Below are 21,163 nucleotides of genomic sequence, written 5' to 3' on the forward strand. Positions count from 1 at the left end.
CCCCTCCATGGTGTCTCCTGTTAAAGTTGTGATGGAACCATTTGTCCTGACACCTGATCTGAGGCTGCTGTGCAGTGTATAGTTCCCCTCCAAATGATTCTTCCATTTTGTGTTTACGTATATGGGTTTGGTGGGATTTGTTAAAGAATATTTTTTAAATCATGAATAGCTTGCCTTTTTTCAGAGAGAGTTTGGGGCAATTCTACAGGAAAAAGACATAAGACAGAGAATCAGAACTAAGAAAATGTTTACAAATATGTTGATTGGTTTGGTTCCGATTCGGTTCCGGTGTTTTTTTATTGAGATATAATTTATATACAGCATTATATTAGTTTCAGGTGTACAACATACCAGAATGATCACCACAATAAGTCTAGCTAACATCTGTCACCGTACACAGATTTGTTTTCTTTGTGATGAGAACTTTTTAAGATCCACTCTCCTAACTAATTTCAGGTATGTAATACAGTATTATTAACTATAATCACCACACTGTATGTTATATCCCCACGACTTCGTCATTTTATAATTGGCAATTTGTACCTTTTACCCCATTTACCCATTTTCCCCACCCTCCCACTCCCAGCCTCAGGCAACCATCAATCTGTTCTCTCTGTCCATGAGCTCAGGGTTTTTGTTTATTTTTTTAAGTTGCTATTTTAAGTGGTAGCTTTTTCTATTAAAATTACAAAGTAGTGTTTTTTGGCTTTTAGGAATTATACTGTTCTTTGAATATTGACTTTTTAACATTGATGAACTTATTTTTATTAGTTTCACTAGCTTTCCTTTATAATTCTCTCTATAAATAATTATCACTTGGAGATAAGAATAGTTTTGTCACGTCATTAAAATTTTTATATTTCATTTTATTTCTTTTATTACATTGACTGGGATCTCTACCTTATTGAATGGAAGTGATGGTTGTAGTCACTTTGGTCTCATTTCCTGGTTTTTAAAGGAAATACTTTTATTATTTAGTCATTAAGTATGATTTTGTTTTAGGGTTTTGTTAAGGAAGTTCTTTTCTATTCTTGATATGCTAGAATTGCTTTTTTAAATCATGAGTGGTGGTTAAAGAATTAACAAAACCATTCCTCATTCTTTAAGGACAAATCTGACCTTGGTTGAACTTTTTACTCATTTCCTCTGAATCCTGATAAAAGTAGAAAGACAACCATGTTACTAGGCAATATTGCTTATGGTAAAAGTGACCTGTATTTGCCAAATGTATTAGCACTGGGAGGACCTACACATGAACCCTAAATTTTTGGTTGGAAGCAATAGCTTTGAGCTTCCTTGGGAGCACATTTCAGAGATGGGTATAAATTTTGTGGGGACCCTGGAAGCTGTGGCTTGGACCAGTGAGGTGTTGGTTTCTGTTTGGGCTTCTAAGCCAGCATGACTGCATACACCCTGTGATTCTCATTTCCTTACACCTGAGCTATCATCCTGGACTCCTGGGAAAACTCTTCCCGTGACGAGAAACACACATGCCGTGTTTTCTTACGCTTTCTGAGCACATGGCTGCTGTGTGTGGCCTTCGGTAATTGGGTAGCTCAGAATGTGTAGTTAGAAGGCCCACGTGGGCATTGCACCGTGCACTCAATCAAAATACAGAAATAAAGTGTTTACCGGGGCTGAGCTAAGTTTATGACTCTCACTTATAACCTTCAACTTCTAATTTTTATTTATTGGAAAACTCATATTCTTCTTGACTATAAATTAATATTATAAATTCAAACTTATAAAAATAAGTATATACAATATTACCATTTTTATTTTTTATTTGTTCGAGTTCGTATATGTTTGCAAACGCAAAAATACATTTGCTACTAAGAAAAAGTTTTATAACTAATGTTTTAGACCTGTGTGGTCCAGTGGGTGAATATTTGCTCTCCTAATATGCCTATTAAGATTAAATATAATTAAAAATTCAGTTTCTTGGTTGCACTAGCCTCATTTCAGGTGCTTGGTAGTCATATGTGACTAGTGGCTACCATACAAGACAGTATAGATGTAGAACCTTTTCACCATTGCAGTAAGTTCTGTTGGACACTTTTCTAGGTTTTTGGGTTTTTTTTAGTTCATCCAGATTATCAGAGAACTTTATATTTTTACTGTGTATGTTACATAGTATAAGAAACTGCTGGATGAACCAATTAGGATCTCTCTCAGGGACAGTACTGAAGACCCCAGTTTATTATTTACAAAATAATCTTCTAGAGAAATATTTCTCAGATTTGCATACGAGATCAAATTCTGTTTCTCCTGAGACTAACCAATCCATCATGGCTAGTGTGAACTTTAGAATTGTTTTTCTCTCTTTGCTTTATCAGCCAGGTAGTGTAGGGCCAAATTTATGGCTAAATTTAAGAAACCTCCTGACCTACATAATTGCATGCTTTTCTTTTTCTTGTCTGAATTTTTACAGGCTGTCTCAAGTGCTTTGTGAAAGGAGGCGGAGTATAAGTATAGTAATAAATAAATAACTTAAAGATTTTGATGGGATACTTTCATTACTTATTATTTTAGTGACTTCTTAGGCGCCACTGACTGCTGAACATCAGTCCTGAGAAGGGGTGAAGGAGCTGAAACAGTTCCTGGCTGATGATTGCAACACCCACACAGGGTGTCCGGACTGCCTTCCAAATGAAGTGACTTCCATGTACACCTGTCATATAACCAGTTTGAGTCAGTTTTCTAAAATGTTTTTAATTTTCAAAATAATGTTTGAAGAACACTCTTACTAAAAGTCTGTGAAATGTTCAGGCGTTTTCGTATTGGGAGGGAAATTCAACCAAGAGCATATTGGAGTGTTTGAGCTGGTGAGCCAGGTTTAAATAACTCGGGGAGAGTGCTGTTTTGTTTCTCTCCGGAAACTTTTGTATCTTTTGGGTAGCAGAGAATTTAATTCTGGGTATTTATACCTGTTCTCAGTGTAGAAACATCGCAGTGCTTTTCTCCTTCGCTCCATTTTATTCTGGAACTTATAAGCAGGTCAGCATTATGTATGTCATTTGCATTCTGTAGCTTTTCTTGGTTCTGAAAACAGTTAAAGCACCTTATACATATCAGGGCAAAAGGTAAAGGAACTTTAAAACCAGCCTCATCTAAAAGAAGTTGAAAGATTAAGCACTCCCATTTATTCGTGCAGAGCAGATTTGGGTCATATATTTGATTTCACATTTTCTGCTTGCTCAAGTGAGAAAAAGAAACAGAATTGTATCGTTTTCATGTCCTGACAGCGGAAGTATATAAACATCTGCAGAAACCAAACATTTCCTGGAACTAAACTTGAGCAGAATTTTATCACGTGAATCTTTGTTTAAAGAACCTAGTGCAAAATATGCTCAGCCACAGTTATGTAAAAGCCCCGGGCGCACAGTTCCCGTGGCCGGCTCGGAGGCAGAGTGAGGAGCCTGCACAGCGCACCCAGGTGCGTGAGCGCCGCTGCGGTGCGGGGCTGCTGTGCGGGGCCGCCGCTGGTTTGAAGCGTGCTCAGGGAAGCGGCTCAGACCATCACGGTTGTCCACAGGACCATTAGGTTGCTTTAGTGTGTTTCTGGTGTGGGTGCTGATTTTATTCTGTTCACCTCACGTCAAACTCCTGCAGTTGGAGATATTTTATTTTGGAGATTAATGCGAAGCTTTGAAGCTCCGAAGAAAGCCAGCCACGTTTTATGTTTTCATAACAGAAAGTAATTTAAGACTTCACGACTTACGTGACATGGAGAAAACAGCTTTCACCTGAAATATTTGCGGGACAGATACAACAGACTACCCACCTTTTGAAAACCTGAACTGAAAAACTGGAGTTTGGCCATCATAGTGCAGTGTCTTTGAAGAACGGATCTCTGAGCCCACCAGGCTGAGTTAGCTGAGAAACTTGAAAACACGAGCCTGTCCTATAGGTTTAAGACAGATCTTTCCATGTTTACCACACACTGCAGTTCTGCTATAGGCATTAATCATTAGCTGCTTATTCTGGTAAAAACGGACCAAGTTCTGCCTCTTAAGACTGAATCACACCTGTCCAGCATGTAAAAGGATGCACTGGTGGGATTTAGGAGGCATCTTGGGGGGTTAGGAGTTGGGTGCCCTGTGCCTATTGTACAAGGCTGTTCCAGGGTTACATGTGATAATGTGTATAAACTACCTGGCACACAGTAGGCGCTCAGTGTGGCTGCTTCATCCTCTCGTTACCAGTGATGGCCATACACAGTTCTGGAGGTTTTGTGCTTTTAGGCATGTTGGGATTTATCCTGGTTTTAGCAGTGTTGTTTTATGTTGACACTTAAGAACACTACTAGCATGTGTTGAAAGTGTAGTTCCTATTCAGTAAATTATAGGTTGATGATAACTCAGGAAATCATGCAAATGGTTTGGAATTTCTTGGTGAAACAAGACACGATTTAACAGTGTTCAGGAATCGGAGATTTCTATCAGAATTCGACTTTCTCCAGTTTTATCTGTGCATTTTAGTTCAGCACATAAAGATGTGTTGCACTGATAGAATATTCCTATGTAGAATCCACTGAGAGCCAGGCGGAGCCCTGGAGTGTGGGGATTGGAAGTGGAAGTGCGTGCAGACTGGTGCAGCCCAAGGGTCATGGAAGACAGGCTGGCTCAGGAAAAGGACCGTGATAACACTGGCTATGGGCTGAGAAATGCCTTTGGGAGCGTTAGGGCAGTGACAGATACACCCAAGAAGTTTAAAGAAGAGCCTTGTGAGAAGAGAGCAGCCACAGCTAGACTCTCAGTCACCGTTCTTCCTGCCACTGTGCGTGGCTACATGCTCTCCCTGCAGGTGGTGCAGCAAATAATACAGTGTTAAAGCTCCAGAGGGACTCTGAAGACAGCGCTCGCAGGCTAAGCAGTGATGAATAAACATATACCTCCCCTGAGGAGGAAGGGACCGGTGGCTGTAGTGTAATTTGTAGGAGTTGGTATTGATCACTGAGACCCAGATGGCATATTTTAAAATAGTCTGCTTAACTCTTAAAGTCAGTAACATTCAAGTAATGCAGGAAAACTAACGGTTCAGTGGGAAATACCATGCATGCTAAAATTATGTGAAGACTCTGTGTGCAAGTTACTGTGCAAAATTTGATTCTAACTGCGTGGCCCGTGCTCTTCAAGAGCGTGCTGTGAGGAACAGTGCTGTCTGGATAGTTAAATGACCCACCCACGGTATTTTCAACCTTTCATTCTATTCAGTAAATATCGGAGGCCTGTTATGTGCCAGGCGTTTTCTTGCTACTGGAGGAATACAGTGTTGAATAAGCAAAAACTCCTTCCCTTACGAAGCTTAAATTCTACAGAGGGAAGAGAGAAAGAGGTGGCAGTAATAATGAATGAATGAATGAATGAATGAATATAAACAAATAAAAGGAAATCAGGGAAGGTGGAGGAGAAGGTAAAGGCCTGAAGTGGAAGGGGTGGGCTAGGCAGGTGTCTGAAGGAAGCACATTCTCTGGAGAGGGAACAGCAAGTGCCAAGCCCCTGGCGGGAGTGTGTTTACATCCCGGAGGAGCATGAGAGAGAACGGGGGACCAGGGTGGGATGAGCCAAGGAGGGAGTGGTAGCTGATGAAGTGAGAGGTGTTACCTGGGGCCAGATGTGGACCTTGCCGAAGGCCTTTGTGATGCCGGTTACTCTGAACGAAAGGGAAACGATTGGTGGGTCTTGAGCAGAGGAGGGGCACTTGTCAGTTTATCAACAGGACTCTGGCCTTTTGTTTTGAAAACAGTATGCAGTGAGGCTATTCGGTCATCCACATGGAGCCGGTGGAGGCTCCATGGCAGTAGTGGTGGAGTAAGGAGAAGTTAGAATTTAGATAGGTTTTTAAGGCACTACCCACAGGATTTGCTGATGGGTTAGCTGTGGGACATGAGGAAAAGAGAAAAGTCAGGGGTGACTTGGAGGATTGAATTATCACTTACTGAGATGGGGAATCCTAGAGGAGTGTCAGTCTCAGAGAGGAAACATCTTGGAGGGGAGTTCGGTCTGGGACATGTGAAGTGTGAAATGTATGTTACATGTTCAAGGGACAATGTCAAGCAGGCAGCTGAAAGTACAAGCCTTGAGTTCAGGGAAGTGGTTCGAGCTCTCATCATTGGTATTTGAAGTGATAAGACCCACCAAGATGGCCGAGGGGAGGGAGTATAGATAAAAAAGAAGTTTGAGAACTGAGACCTTGGGTCACTCTGGCATTAAGAAGTTGGGATAATCAGGAGAAACATGAGAAGAAATAGCCAGTGAAGTAGGAAGAGAGTCAGGAAGGGTGATGTCCTGGAAACCAAGCAAAGAAAGTTTAAAGAAGGGGAGTAATCAGCTTTGTCAAATACTGCTGACAGGTCCAGTAAGATGAAAGCTGACCATTAGGTTTAGTAAAAATCGTCTCTGATGCTTTTTTACCCAAGTGGCCTTGAATGAATTACCTGCCTCTAGGGTGGTTGTGGTAAACTGTTTAAAAAGTGTCTGCCTCAGTACCTGGCTATTGGATAGTTTAAGGTGGAAGTCATTGGTGGCTTTAAAAAGAGTAGTTTTCAGGGGAGTTGTGGGGACAACAGCCTGATTGGAATGGCGAGTTCGAGTGAGAATGGGAAGAAAGAATGGGAGGCAGCAGATACAGCCAGCTCTTTTGAGTATGCCTAGAGAAATGGAACATTTATTCATGGGAGTGTGGGGTCAAGAGAAAGGGTTTTTCTCTCTCTCTGTTGTTGGGAGAAAGTATACGTTGTTTATGTGCTCATGAGAACCATCCTGGGTAGAGGGCAAATTGATGATGTAGCTGGATTTAGGATCGTGAGTGTTTTGGTTGTAGATAACAAGTTGACTGCAATAACTAGGTTTGCCCTTTGTTTCCTTGCCCTCTCCTTCTCAGTCTTCATTCGTTTACCAAATATTTGTTGATGGTTCACAAGGTGTCAAGGACTGAACTAAGTTCTTGATAGAGAGCTATCATCAAGGGACACATCTCTTGATGATAGGAACGATCTCTACATTCTCATGAAGCTTTTATTGTCTGGTGGGGATAGGCTTTTCTAAGAACACAAATAAGTAAATACAGATTTTGATGAAAGCTTAGTAGGAAAAGTACAGCGTACGTTTGGGAGAGAGAATACCGTGGTGTGATTTAGACTGGTGGCATTAGGAGGCCTCTCAGCTGTGGAAGGTGGCATGACTGAGAGGAGGGGCATTCCAAGCAGAGGGAACAGAACATGCAGAAGCCCTGGAGCAGGGAGAACTGTTTCTTTTGAGAGTTTTGGAGGTGGCCATTGTTGCCTAAGAGGTAGGAAGAAACCAGGTCGAGCAGAACTTTGGTGGCCATGTTAAGGTTTTGGATTATATCCTAGGGGCAATGGGAAGCCATTGAAAAATTAAAAAAAAATTTTTTTTAATCCTCACGTGAGGATATTTTTTCCTTTGATATTTTTAGAGCGAGTAGAAGGAAGGAAAGGAGGGAGATGGAAACATGGATGTGAGAGACACATCGACTGGTTGCCTTCTGCACGTGTCCTGACCAGGGCCTGGGATAGAGCTTGCAACCCAGGTATGTTCTCTTGATGGGAACTTGAACCTGTGACCCTTCGGTTTGTGGGCCAACACTCTTTAGCCACTGAGCCACACTGGCTATGGCAAAGTTTTAATGTGGGAAGTGACATGATTAGATTTGCATCGGGGGAAAAACTATCTGCTGCAGTGTGTTGTGGTCAGTGAATTGGAGGGAGCAACAGTAGAAAAAAAGAATACCAATTTAGGCAAAAAGATAGTATCTGACCCTAGCTGGTATGGCTTAGTTGGTCTAATGTCGTTCTGTGCACCAAGGTCACCTGCTCAGTTCCTGGTCAGGGCACATACCCAGGTTTTGGTTCAAACCCTGGGCTGGTACAGTGTGGAGGCAACCGATCGATGTTTCACTTTCACATCAATGTTTCTCTCTCTCTCACCCCCATCCCTTCCTCTCTCTCTAAAATAAAAAAATATATATATTTTTAAAGAGAGAGTATATGGGAAAGTATTTAGACTGAAATATTTGTAGTTTTGCTATAAAAAAATGGAATTAAGAGTGTCCTTCTTTTAGCAGAATTTGCTTTGAGTTTACCAGGTTTCTCAGCAGCTGTGAAAAGAGCAATTTCTTGTTAAAAATAATATCAATACAGAAGCATTAGATGAAGATATCAGTCATTTCAGATTATTTAACCAAAAAAAAAAAAAAAAGAAACTTTGCAAAAAACTGTGGTAACTTTGTGAGAAATTAAAGATAAGATCATATCATTTTCCCCCCAGAAAAAGGACTAGTGAGACAATATTAGAGAATTTAATAAGAAAACAGAGTAAAGTACATGAATATGTACCAAGAGTAATTAATCTCTTTATGTTTTAAGTATTCATATAATATAAAGAAACCTTAAAATGTTTGCTTTGATGTAGTGGCTGTATGTTATTTTTATTTTTTAGAATAAAGCCAATTTAATAATAGTTTATTGGTTAATAAATAAATATTTCAGAAGTCCCCTTTTCCACTTTCAAAAGTGCCTTAGTTTGTACGATAAATTATGTGGTTGGAGATAGAGAATCTGTACCAGTTGACGGTCAGACTGGTAAAAAAGTGATCAAGTTGTAGTACAGGATGCATATTTTATCGTGCTGATTTAGGCTTCTCGCCAAAGAGATTTCTTAAAACAGAAGTGCAGTTGTGATACCAAGTATTGCTGTATCAGGTCACCCACAACTCCAGGGCCGTGAATTAACTTGTTCTGAGCCCTCACTTAAAAAAAGAAAAGAGGAAACAGAAGTTATTCTTTGTCTAGACAATCGACTCGTGAGAGTTCTGTCTTGGTTGTAATTCCAGTTTTCTTTCTCGCACAGGCATTTTATTAATGCTTTTCAGCGTCAGAGGAGTCAGGATGTTTTGCCATCTGGAGTTTCTGCCTGGCTGAGTGAAGCCCAAACCTGCCAGTTTATAGGAGATGCTAGACAACACCCTGTAACAGCCGAGTAAGTAGATGCTGCTGAGTGCTTTGTTTTACTGCTTTTAAAAAAACAACATTTTATAACTTTAAAGGTTTAAAATATTATGCATTTTAATTGGATCCTTTAAATTTTGTTGTTGAATAATGATGGCAATTATTATAATTCCAATAAGTAAATATTTATAAGTAATGGGATTCTGGAAGAAATTAATCCCCTAATGATTAAAAGAAATTAGTGAAAACATTTCCATGCATAATACTTCAGCTATTAAGAAACATAGTGAGGATTTAAATGCATATATGAAAAACCTAAAAGCATTCTCCTTAGTGCTTTATTTCACTTTTATATAATGAAATGCAAAATGATTGGGAAAGCAGCTGTTCTGAATGTTTTAGATGCAACTATGTCTATGCAAAAAATTGTCTTGTTACACAGAATGTATTGTGGTTAACTTGAAATACTGGTGTGTTTTTTAGTGGAAATTGAATTTTAATAGTTCTATTTGGAAATAATGATTTTTTTTTCCTGCTAATATAGATAAGAACACAGAATCTCTCTGATTTAACTTTATTTCTTAATGGAAGACACTAGGGAAGGAAGGGCATTCATTCTTTCTAGTCAGAGCATCTGAATGAAATTTAAAGAATTGAACCAATTATCTTCATATAAATTGTTTCTCAGAACAGAAGTGATTATTATTCATGTTATAGCCATTGACTCTTGACAAAACTAGGAAACCATGAGGTTGTACCAGGGTCTTGTTTTGGAATGCTAAGTTTAAAAACAATTAATAAACATACTAGATGTTTCCCACAATGGGATTAATTTTGGCCTATATCTGTGCTGTCCAATATGGCAGTTGCTGGCCAAATGTAGCTGTTGACATTTGATATGTGGCTAGTCCCAACTGAGATGTGCTGTGCATAAAATACCACATTTCAGAGACTTAGTATGTAAAAACGGACTAAAATACTTTATTCATAATTTTTTTATGAATCATGTGTTGAAGTGATAATATTTTGGATACATGGGGTTAAATAAGACATTAAAATTAATTTTACCTTTTTAAAAGCTTTTTTATGTGCCTAATAGGAAATTTAAAATTACTGGAGGCTTACATTGTATTTGTAATGGACGCAGCTGTTCTGTATTATTATATACAATCAACATTCTTAGTCCTTCATTACTCAGCCTTCTGTAGGCCTTAAACCCTCTGGTCTGTGTATGGATCAATTAATATAAATCTGTATTGTTTTAACAATATGATTCTTTGATTCATCAAATATTTATTGAGCACCTACCACGTGCCAGACAGTATTCTAGGCACTGGGATACAGTAGTGAACAAAACTCCCTACCTTTATGGAGTTGACATTCCATCGGAGAGACTAAAAATAAGTAAAATATGTGACCTATTAGAACTTATAATCAATAAGGGTGTTCAGGGAAGGCCTCACTGAGAAGGTGATATTTCAGCAAAGACTTGCAGAGGGTGAGAGAAAGAGCCTTGTAGGTACTAGGGGGAAGGGTGTTCTAGGCAGAGGGAATAGCCACTACGAAGCCCTTGAGGCAGGCATGCGCCTCTCGTGGGACCGCGGGAGGAAGCTGGGTGACGGGCTGGAGTGGAGTGAGTGGTGGGGGGAGAGAAGGGCAATGGGTGATCACATTGTGTGAGCAGTGATCACTGTAAGCATCTTGCTTTGGGCGAGGTGAAAAGGAATTGGAGGGTTTTGAGGTGAGAAGTGAGATGGCTTTTCTGTTGAAGCTGCTGCGATGGGAATACTCCGGGGTGAGGGTGGGAGGTTGCAGGGGTGAAGCAGAGACCCAGTTCAAGGCCGCTGCAGTGACCCAGCTGAGAGGTGGCGCTTCCTGAGACCATAACCAAGGGAAGTGATGGGATTCTAGTTATATGTTGTGAAATTACATATGGGATGAGAGAGAAAGAGCTGCGTCAGTGTTGACTCAGCTTTCAGCCTGAATAACCGAAGGATGGAATTGCCTTTTATTGAATCGGGGAGGATTGTGGGAGGAATAGGTTTCCGGCAGCGCCAGGAGCTCAGTTTTGGACACATTAAATTTGAGATGCCTCTTCAGACATCTAAGTGGAAAGGTCAAGGAGCAGAGGTGAGTTCAGTGCGAGAGAGGTCCAAGTCATTAGCGCTTAAAGCCCTGAGAAGATTTGAGACCACCAAGGGAGTGGGAGTAGATAGAAAAAAGGAGAGCCAGGGACCACTGCAACATTTGGAGGTCTGGAGACGAGATGGATTCAGCAAAGATGACTGGGGAATGGACCATAAGGTGAGAATTGGGATATTCTAGTCGCCAAGGAAACAGTGTTTCAGGGAAGCAGTAGCGACCAGATGAGAGTTGAAAATTGATCATTGGATTTAGCAATGGGGAGGTTATTAGTGACCTTGACAAGAGTGTTTCAGCGAAGTGGTGGAGACAAAAGCCTGAGTAGAAGAGATTCAAGGGAGAATCGAAGGAAATGGATTGAAGAGGGTGAACATAGACTCTCAGGAACTGGAGTCAAGGAGTGGTCAAGGAAGTTTTTGGTTTAGTTTTTTCAATGAAAGAAATTACACTTTTCTCTCAATGCATGTATTGGAAAGATTTTAAGATCTTCAGAAACAACCCACCAGATTTGTGACACTTAAGACCTGTGTGAGAAGGGTTAGTGTTTCCTTCCTAGGAGGGTTTCATAGAATTATGTTTTATAAAGAGAGAGAGCATGCGTAGAGGTTGGCATTGATTGTGTTAAAAGTTGCTTTTGTAATTGTTATGAAATTTTGCTTTACTACTACTTGCTCAGTGCCTTTATTCACATTCTGATAACAAAATTTTAAGGAAGCAGAAGTTAAACTGGTTCACCTCAACGGGAAGTGTTGAGAAAACTAGTATTTGGGGGTAACTTATTTTCCTTAAAGGAAGTTGCCAGAAGCATTGGGAAGCTGAGGCAGAGCCATTCCCAAGGGCACAAGACAGAACATTGCCAGAATAACTGGATCTTAGGTCTGATATCCTAGCTATGTGGAACACTTAATCTCTCTGTGTTTCAGTTCCAACAGGTATAAAATGAGGATAATATTCGCTCTACCTACTACAAGAGGTTTTTATGAGGATCAGATGGGATAGTAGGTGAAAGAGCTTTGTCAACTATAAAGCATTCTATAAATATTAAGTAATAGTGTGTTAAAAGCAAGTTAGGCTTAAGGATTTTGTGACAGTTTTTTGTAATAACTAGATAAATGGAATGTAACAAAATCTGGGTTGAGAATAATTACAATACACAATACTAATAGAAACTTCCAAGAATTTCCCTTTTGTGTATGTCAAGCTTTGTTAACAACACCGCACAGTTGATCATATTTGGGCCATCATAGAGTTTTGTGGTCAGGAGCCATGGCCGAGATCCAGACAATCAATTGGTTTATCCCCTAGGAGCCTCAGAATTACTGAACAGCTGACTATTCTGGCACATTGATTTTAGTTTGCTGAAACTATGTGGATGAGCCACTCTCTTAATGGAAAATATTCAAGCTATGATGATAAATTTTATGTCACACTTGAGAGCATTTCTATATTTGATACTTGAAGTGAAATTTATAGTCATACTTTATTTTCATAAGAGAGTATGTTATGGGAAGTTGAGGAATTTAAAATGGGTAGCCAAGGTCACTCCCATTAAAGATGACGAGTGAGTCTCTTCCTCAATAAAACAACTATAAAACTGGACAAAATTGACAAAAAGAGTCATTTCTGGGCACTGGAAAGGCAGACAGTAAATAGTGGGTAAGAAGAATGGGAGTTTGCGGCCTTGCTGTGTGTGGCCTCTCCTGTTCCCTGCTCCCATCTCAGTTGGTAGGAACTGCGGTTTTGTCAGCTTATAGTTTCTACCAGAAGTGAGGGACTCAGTAGCAGAGGCTGGGGTTCTGGATAAAAACCCCACAGCTTTGCTGGCTAAAACTGGCATACTCAGTTCACAGTAATGGGGAAAAGCTACAACTCTGCTATCTCAGGTTTGTAGTCCTGGTGTGGGGCCACCAGGCGGAAATTGAACAGGGAGAGCCTGGAAATGAGAGAGCTGTAGAAGCACCGCTGTCAGCTTTCTGCACATCTGTGGCCACTGCTGAACTTTGCATATCCAGGGGATAGACACTCAAGACAGTCACACAGCAAGTGAAAGCCAAGGGAGGTCCCTCGAAAGCTTGGGTGCAACTTCAAATGCCCTTCGACCCACAAACAACTCCACCAGCGGAGTGGGGAACCCCTTACAGGTGCAGAGTGTTTGGGCACAACCTCAGCTCAAATCTCTGGCTGACCACAAACCTAGGCAGACACAGAGGTAACAGCCAGGGAACCAGGCCAGAAGCTAGAAATAAGAATTTTAAAAACTCAGCAAAGTCATCAGGGCTAGTAACACTTGACACAAGAGACAGATTCTATAGCTTAAGTTCAAACAAGTTACTAAAAGAGCCATTAACCCATAGAATATTGAGGTTTATCAGCTAATGAGCGGATGAATAAAATGTGGTATAGCCACACAGTGGAACACGATTTGGCAATAAAAAGGAACAGAAGAGTTACACATGCTGCAACATGGATGGACTTTGAAAACACTGTGCTAAGTAAAAGAAGACAATCACAAAAGTCTGATTATATGATTCCATTGATGTGTAATGTCAAGAATAGATATCCATTCATAATAGCATCAAAAATACCAAAATTCTTAGGAACAAGTTTAACAAGAGAACTATAAGTCCTCCACACTGAAATGGCATTTTTCTGAGGGAAATCAAAGTATACCCAAATAAGTAGGAATGTGTACTGCGTTTATAGGTTGGAAGACTCAGTATTGTTAATGCGGCAGCTTTCCCCAAATGGATCTATAGATTCAACAAGTTGTTGTCATAATCTCAGAAAGGATTTTTGTAGAAGAATGTTTATATAATTGGCAAACATTCTAAAATTTATATGGAAATGTAGAGAATCGAGAGTAGCCAAAATATCTTTTCAAAAGAAGAATAAAGTTGAAGGACTTAAACCACCTGACTTCAAAACTTTCTATAAAGCTACAGTAATGAAAACAGTGAGGCATTTGCATACGGATAGATACCTAGATCAGCGGAACGGAATATCCAGAAATAGATACATAAGTGGTCAGCTGCTTTTCAACAAAGGTGCTAAGTAATTCAATAGGGACAGCACTGCAAACAGTGAAAATCCACGTGAAGTAAAATGTGCCTCAACTTCTACCTCACAGCACATGGCAGGGAGTCTTTGTGTCACTGGGCTAGACAAAGATTGAGTAACAGTGTGTAAACAGCGTGAAGTACCAAAGAAAAAAGTGATAAATTGGACTTAATCAAAATTAAATTTTGGTTTTCATTAAGACAGTGGAAAGCCAAGCCACATACTAGGACAAGATATTTACAAAATATATATTTGATAAAGGATTTTTATCTAGAAACACTCAATCACAAGATAGCAACCCCATTTAAATATGTGCAAAAGATTCGGATAGACGTTTCACCAAAGAAGATACATGAATTGCAAATAAGCACATGAAAAGAGGTTCGACCTAACTGGGCATTCAGGAAATGCAAGTGGAAGCCAAGAGTAAGATAGTGCTTCGGCCTCACTCCAGTGGGTAAAATGAAAAAGACTACAATCCATATGTTTGTTGGCAAGAATGTGTTAACACCAGGATCCTCACACATCGCTGCTGGGAATGTAATAGGATATAGCCGTGTTGGAGAACAGCCTGGCAGTTTCTTTAAAAGTTCAACACACATTTAAGCAATTCCATCCCTGGGTATGTGGTAAGAAAAGATAACAGAGTATGTCCAGACAAGGAATTGTATGCGATGTTCATAGCAGCTTTATTTGTGATTGCTCAGCAATGAAAAGGAGTGGAGTGTTGACACATATATATATGTGTGTGTGTGTATATATATGCAACAACATGGATGAATCTCAAAATAATGACGCTGCATGAAAAACCCAGAACCCCCCCATCCCCAAGCACCATACTGTCTGATTCCATTTAGGTGAAATTCTAGAAGATGCAAACCTAGCCTGTGGTGACAGCAGATCAGTGGTTGTCTGAGGGTGACTTGGGAGAGGAAGGAGAAGAGGATTCCGAGGAGGCGCACAGAGAAACACTGGGGACGATGTATATATTCATTTTCTTGGTTATGCATAATAGTTTCATGGGTGTGTACAATGTCAGATTTTATACTTTAAATGTGTGCAGTTTATTATAAAACAGTTATACCTTAATAAGGTTATTTTAAAAATTGTGCCCATTCAGTAACCAACAAAATGTTCACAGCAGCAGCATTCACAATAGATAAAAACTGGGAGCAACCCCAGTTCATCAGCTGGTGAATGACGAAAACAAAATGTTATTCACACAATGGAATAATACTCAGCCGTGAAAAAGAATGGCATCCTAAGGCATCCTACTGATACATATGACAACATGGATGAACCTCAGAAGCATTATACCAAACGAAAGAAGACAGAAACAAAGTGCTATATATTGTATGATGCTGTTTATATGAAATTTTAGAAAAGGCAAAACCACAGATGAGATCAGTGGTGCCTGGGGCCAGAGATGGGAGCAGAGATTGGCTGTAAACAGGTACAAGGGGAGTGTTGGGGTGATGATGGAAGTGTTCTTGGTAATACTTGTGCAGTGGTATACATTTACTCACCTAAATGGTTGACTTCCATGGCATATAAATTATACCTCAATAAAGCAGTTAAAAAATGAGTAGCCACTCAAAATTTTAAATTCTCTTTAACATAGTAACAGAACTTGCTGATTTCGTTGTAATATAACGCTTTGAAATACTTTGGTAAGACGTTTGAATTAATGTTCTATGTCAGATGCTCTTTGGAGTTTTAAAAAGTTAAATTTATTGGGGTGACATTGGTTGATAAAATTACATAGGTTTCAAGTATACATTTCCACGTTACACCATCTGTATATTGTATTGTTGTTCACCACCCCAAGTCAGATCTCCTTCTTTCACCATGTATTTGACCCCCTTTTCTACCTTCCCTCTGGGAACCACCGTACTGTTCTCTGTGTCTGAGTTTTTGTTTTGTTTGCTCATTTGCTGCTTTCAGTTTCATAGCCCTACTAATAGTAAAACAGAAATGTTTTTTAGTTGTCTTTCCCAGAGTGTTGTGACCAGTAACAGCTACATTTCCCTTGCAAGTGAACATTGGTCTAGAACGATTGTTTTTATGTAACTATTAACACTTCCTGTTGGAAGAAATGGTAGTTTCTTATATCAGTATTCTAGTCATGTAAAGTAGTTCAAATGTGTGTTGGTAGGTTGCCTTCACCTTCAGTTTTTCCTGGAGGAAACTTATGGCAGCTAACACCGTTGTATCTTTTAGATACAGAAAGGCACACCCTTCTAGGCCTAGGGCGCCACTCACCTGTCCCCAAGCCCATATACGTGAAGACATCTGGGAATTTGGGCAGAAGATCCTTTGGTGGTGGTGGTGGGGGGGGGGGAATGCACAGAGTGTAACCGAGAGAAAGAAACCCTTCTGGAGCACTTTTCAGCTGGGTCAACTAGGAATCAGGGTCCCTGGGGTTGGGACTTCGTGCCTTTGCTACTGTGTGTATGTAAAATAGGAGATTGAATTTAACTTTCTTAGGTAAAAGTGAGTATCTTTCAGGTAGAAAAATCACTTAATTTTAATGAAAAATCAACAACCCTAGGACATTTTGCGCATGATTCGGCCCAGGTTCATGCAAAAACATACAGTTTATTTCAGAAACAGCCAGTTCCTTGACTGAAATTCATTAAGCCATTTTCCCAAATAAGGTACCAGCTGTTTAACCAAATTCTACCTTTTCTTTTTTCCCCTCTTCCCAGTGCAAATCCTTTACTCAACAAAGATTTATGGGACACTTATATTTGTCAGTCACTCTGAAGATACAACATACCTGCAGGGATAAAAGCATGGGCTAGGACATAATAAGCATGACATATGCTTGGGGATAAATGAAGACGACAGTTTACTATTTTGGAAATTTCCAGTTATCTCCGCCTTGCCCTTTTGAAAGAAGTAATAATTCTGGTAACAAGTAGATCCACGATACACAAAATAATATCCTATTTTTGTACTTTTTGAGAGTATTGAAAGATAATTTGGACAATAACTCCTCTTTCTTATGAAAAGTTTCGCCCACTGTTCACTTTGCTACTTTGTTTAATGATCATGAATATATAAACCAAAAAATACTGCCTAAACTACATCAAAACAGTAGGAGTTAAAAAGAGGTCTACCTACTGCTTCAGACTTGTCTTTTAGTGACACGTGGTCAGATCCTGCTTTAAATGTATTCTTGGTGGAGCTACCCTGAGGAATTAAGTTGCTTGAAGAAAGGGAGGTACCCACTCAAGTGCCATGAAACTCAGAAACAGCATCTCGGGCTTGAGCGCTCGCCCCAGGCAGTTCCCTTTTCCGCCACAAGAGGGAGCGAGTGCCTGTGTTGTTGCTGAGCTGAGCCGTGGTCTGAACTCCCTTCTCAAAGGTGCCGAAAGAGTTGGGGTCCAGTGGATGGCTGGGCAAATGTGAAAGAAAAAGATTTTTTTTGACAATATCAAGGGGAAGAGGCACTCAAAACATACAGTGATGAAAAGGAAGAGCTTGTGACTAAAATTCCTTTAAGACAGAAAAGCTTTTGCTGAATATAGATCATTACAGATTTCATCCCAGGTAAAACAACTGTTTTTGGGGCCTGTATTCGAGAACTCTGATTTTTAAATTTGGTTTTCTCCCTTCTTCGCAACTGTGTCTGTAAATCTTTTATATCAAGCAAATATAGAACACAAAATTTAGTGGTTTTTTTTTTTTTTTAAATACTCACCCTAGGATATGTTTATTGATTTTAGAGAGAGCACTCGAGAAACATCAATTGGTTGTCTTGCTTATGTGCTCTGACCAGGGATTGAACCTGCAACCTAGGTACGTGCCCTGACCGGGAATCAAACCCACAACCTTTTGGTGTATGCGATGACGACCCAACCAACTGAACCACTTGGCCAGAGCCAAAGTTTAGTTTCTTGGTACTGGTCCTGAATAATTGATATTGGTTAAAGGAAAATTGGACTTTTTGTGCTGCGTGCCTTGGATCTGTACAAAACCTGTTTGCCCTAAATTAATAAGATAGGAAATCTTTGAGTTTTTTTCATCCTACCCCTCTCCTTGCACTTTTTTTCTTTGTTTTAGCTCCTGAATTCTTTCGTGTGATGTTATACAGTCATACACAGCTCAGAAGGTTGGGTGGGAACATGGAAAGACATTGCTTCTGTGGACCAACCCGAGGGACATGAAAGTAATTTTAATACACTTTGAAATTTGGAACGAAGATCAGAGCTACACAAAGTGAAGCTGGCAGTTGTGAAATTATTCTAATTTAGGGAAATAGCTGTAACTCAGCTCTGTGAATGATTCATGTCAATGTGGTTTTTTATTTGAACTATCCAGGGCATCTCTTTATTTCGCTAGCATTTGTATACAAGAATCATGAGCACATTGTGTTTTACATAATTATAATTATACTTCACCATTTTTTTTGGTATTGGAAAGTGCTGGGATTGAGAAAGAACAACCCTAGGCATCTCCTTTTACTCTGAATCCTACTTTGAGAAGTTTCCTCTGAGGCTGGTTCCTGGTTCACAGTCAGTCTGCCTTGACTCGGATTATGGCTCCATGATGTTTGAAACTTGTCAAAAGCCAAGTTATTCCTGTAATTTTATTCTCATTCACTTGAAACCTGGTAATTTCTTAAGCAGGCGAAAGAGAAGTGGAATTACTATAGAAATTACACAGGATTTTATCTGTATAGTAGCCAATTTAAAACGATGGTTGCAGGTACACTATAAATACTTTAATACTATAAATACTATAAGTACTATAAATACTTTTGAGATGACAACATTGAAAAAAGAATGTAAAAGAGAAAAGAATTTCCACCACGAAATTTGTTCTTATTTCAAAATGTGGTGACATCCGTGATAATCTGTTGTCCACATGAATACCATCCATCCTGTTTATTGTGGTAAAAAGAAGGTAGAGCATAGATGATACAGGGGCACGTTGTTCCTTTTCTTTGAGTTATTTTTTAAAATTATGGAATATATCAGGCATATGAAGAAAGCATAAGGAAGCTTATGGAATTAAAGCGTTGTGTGATTGTTAAAGCATTATGTGTATTCTTCCACAAGCCTGCCCCCCTTTCTGCTTTACAGAGGTAACGATCCTGAATTTGGTGTTTGTCATTCTCACATGTTTTTACACTTTCCTGAGCATAGGTGTATCCCTACACGTGAGTAGAATGGTGATACGTTTTACCTTCTTAAGTTTCGGAGCGCACAGTGCGTCACTGTTAACTGTAAGCGCAGTGTGGAGCAGCAGGTCTCTAGAATTGTCATCTCGCAGGACTGAAACCTCTTATCACTGCACAGCAACTCCTCATTCCCCCCAACAACCAGCATTGCCCTTTCAGCTTCTGTGAGATTGACTGTTTCAGGTACCTCTTATAAATGGAAATCATGCAGCATTTGTCCCGTGATTGGCTTATTTCACTTAGCATAATGTCCTCAGGGTCCATTCGTGCTGTGGAATGTAGCAGGATTTCCTTCATTTGAAAGGCTGCTTACTACTGCATTGTATTTATATACCATGCTTCCTTCGACCATTCATTTCTGGATAGAAAGCTAGGTTGTTTCCACTCGTTGGCTAATACGAATAATGCTGCGGTGAACCTGGGGTGCAGATATTTCCAAGACCCTGCTTTCAATTCTTTTGGATTGAATATACCCAAAAGTAGGTTTGCCGGACCGTATAGTGCTATTTTTATTATTTTCAGGAACCTCCATGTTCTCCATAGCAGCTGCACCATTTCGCATTCCCACCGACAGTGTACAAGGGCTCTCATTTCTTCACATCCCTGCCAACACTTGTTATTTATTCATTTATTTTGGATGATAGCCATTCTAACAGGTGAGATGCTATCGCATTGTGGGTTTGATTTGCATTCCCCTGATGGTTAGTGATGTCGAGCATATTTTTATATTTTATATACCTGTTGGCCATTTGTGTTTTGGTCTATTCAAGTCCTTTGCCCATTTTTAAATCATTTTATTTACTTACTATTGAATTGTAGGGGTCTTTCCATGTTGTGGATATTAAGATATCGATAACTATATATTCATATGTAGTTTGCAAATATTTTTCCCCATTCTGTGGATTTTCTTTTCACTCTGTATTGATTGTTTCCTTTGCTGTGCAGAAGTTTTTAGTTTTACGTAACCTCTCTTGTTTAATTTTGCTTTTGTGCAAGACCAGTGTCATCAAGTTTTCTCCCTTTGTTTTCTCCTAAGAGTTATAGTTTCAGGTCTTATGTTCATAAGTCTTTGACCCACTTTGAGTTGATTTTTGTGTGTGATATAAAATAAGGGCCCAGCCTGCTGGCGTGGCTCAGCAGTTGAGTACCAACCTTTGATCCAGGAGATCGCGGTTCGATTCCGGTCAGGGCACATGCCCGAGTTGTGGGCTTGATCCCCAGTTGGGGGCGTGCAGGAGGCAGCCAATCAGTGACTCTCTCATCAGTGATGTTTCTATCTATCTCCCCTTCTCCCTTCCTTCCCCTCTCTGAAATCAATAAAGATGCATTTTAAAAAAATAATAAAATAAAATAAGGGTCCAATTCATTCTTTAGCATGTGGATATCCAGTTTCCTAGCACCATTTATTAAAGCAAAATGTCCTTTCCCCTTTGTGTACTCTTGGTGCCCTTATTGAAGATCAGTTGACTGTGTATGTGTGGATTTATTTCTGGGGGCTCTGTTCTGTCCCAGTGGTCTACATGTCTGTCCTTATGCTCGTACCAACTTAAGAGGAGCTTTAATACTTCTTTAGGCATTTGATAGACTTCATCAGTGAAGTCATTGATTCTGGGTTTTTCTTTGTTGGGAGCTTGAGGTTGGGGATTCAACCTGCTCACTAGTTGTGGATTTGTTCACATTTTCTAGTTCTTTATGATTCAGTCTTGGTTCGTTGTATGTTTGTAGGAATTTATCCATTTCGTCTAGGTTATCCAATTTGTTGGTATATAGTTGTTTATGATCTATTTTCATTTCTGTGGCATCAA

At 39.7% G+C, this 21,163-nt stretch overlaps 1 long non-coding RNA gene across 1 annotated transcript in view; it reads left to right on the forward strand.

The window, feature by feature from the left end:
- Positions 1-21,163, forward strand: part of LOC308561675 — a 67,935-nt gene that overhangs the window by 34,217 nt on the left and 12,555 nt on the right. The window contains exon 3 of the long non-coding RNA XR_013999542.1: positions 8,874-9,002. This is a non-coding gene — a long non-coding RNA (uncharacterized lncRNA). The remainder of the gene's footprint in view (positions 1-8,873; positions 9,003-21,163) is intronic.

This window comes from Miniopterus schreibersii, assembly GCF_964146895.1.
Source record: "Miniopterus schreibersii genome assembly, chromosome: 9".
Taxonomy (NCBI): Eukaryota; Metazoa; Chordata; class Mammalia; order Chiroptera; family Miniopteridae; genus Miniopterus; species Miniopterus schreibersii.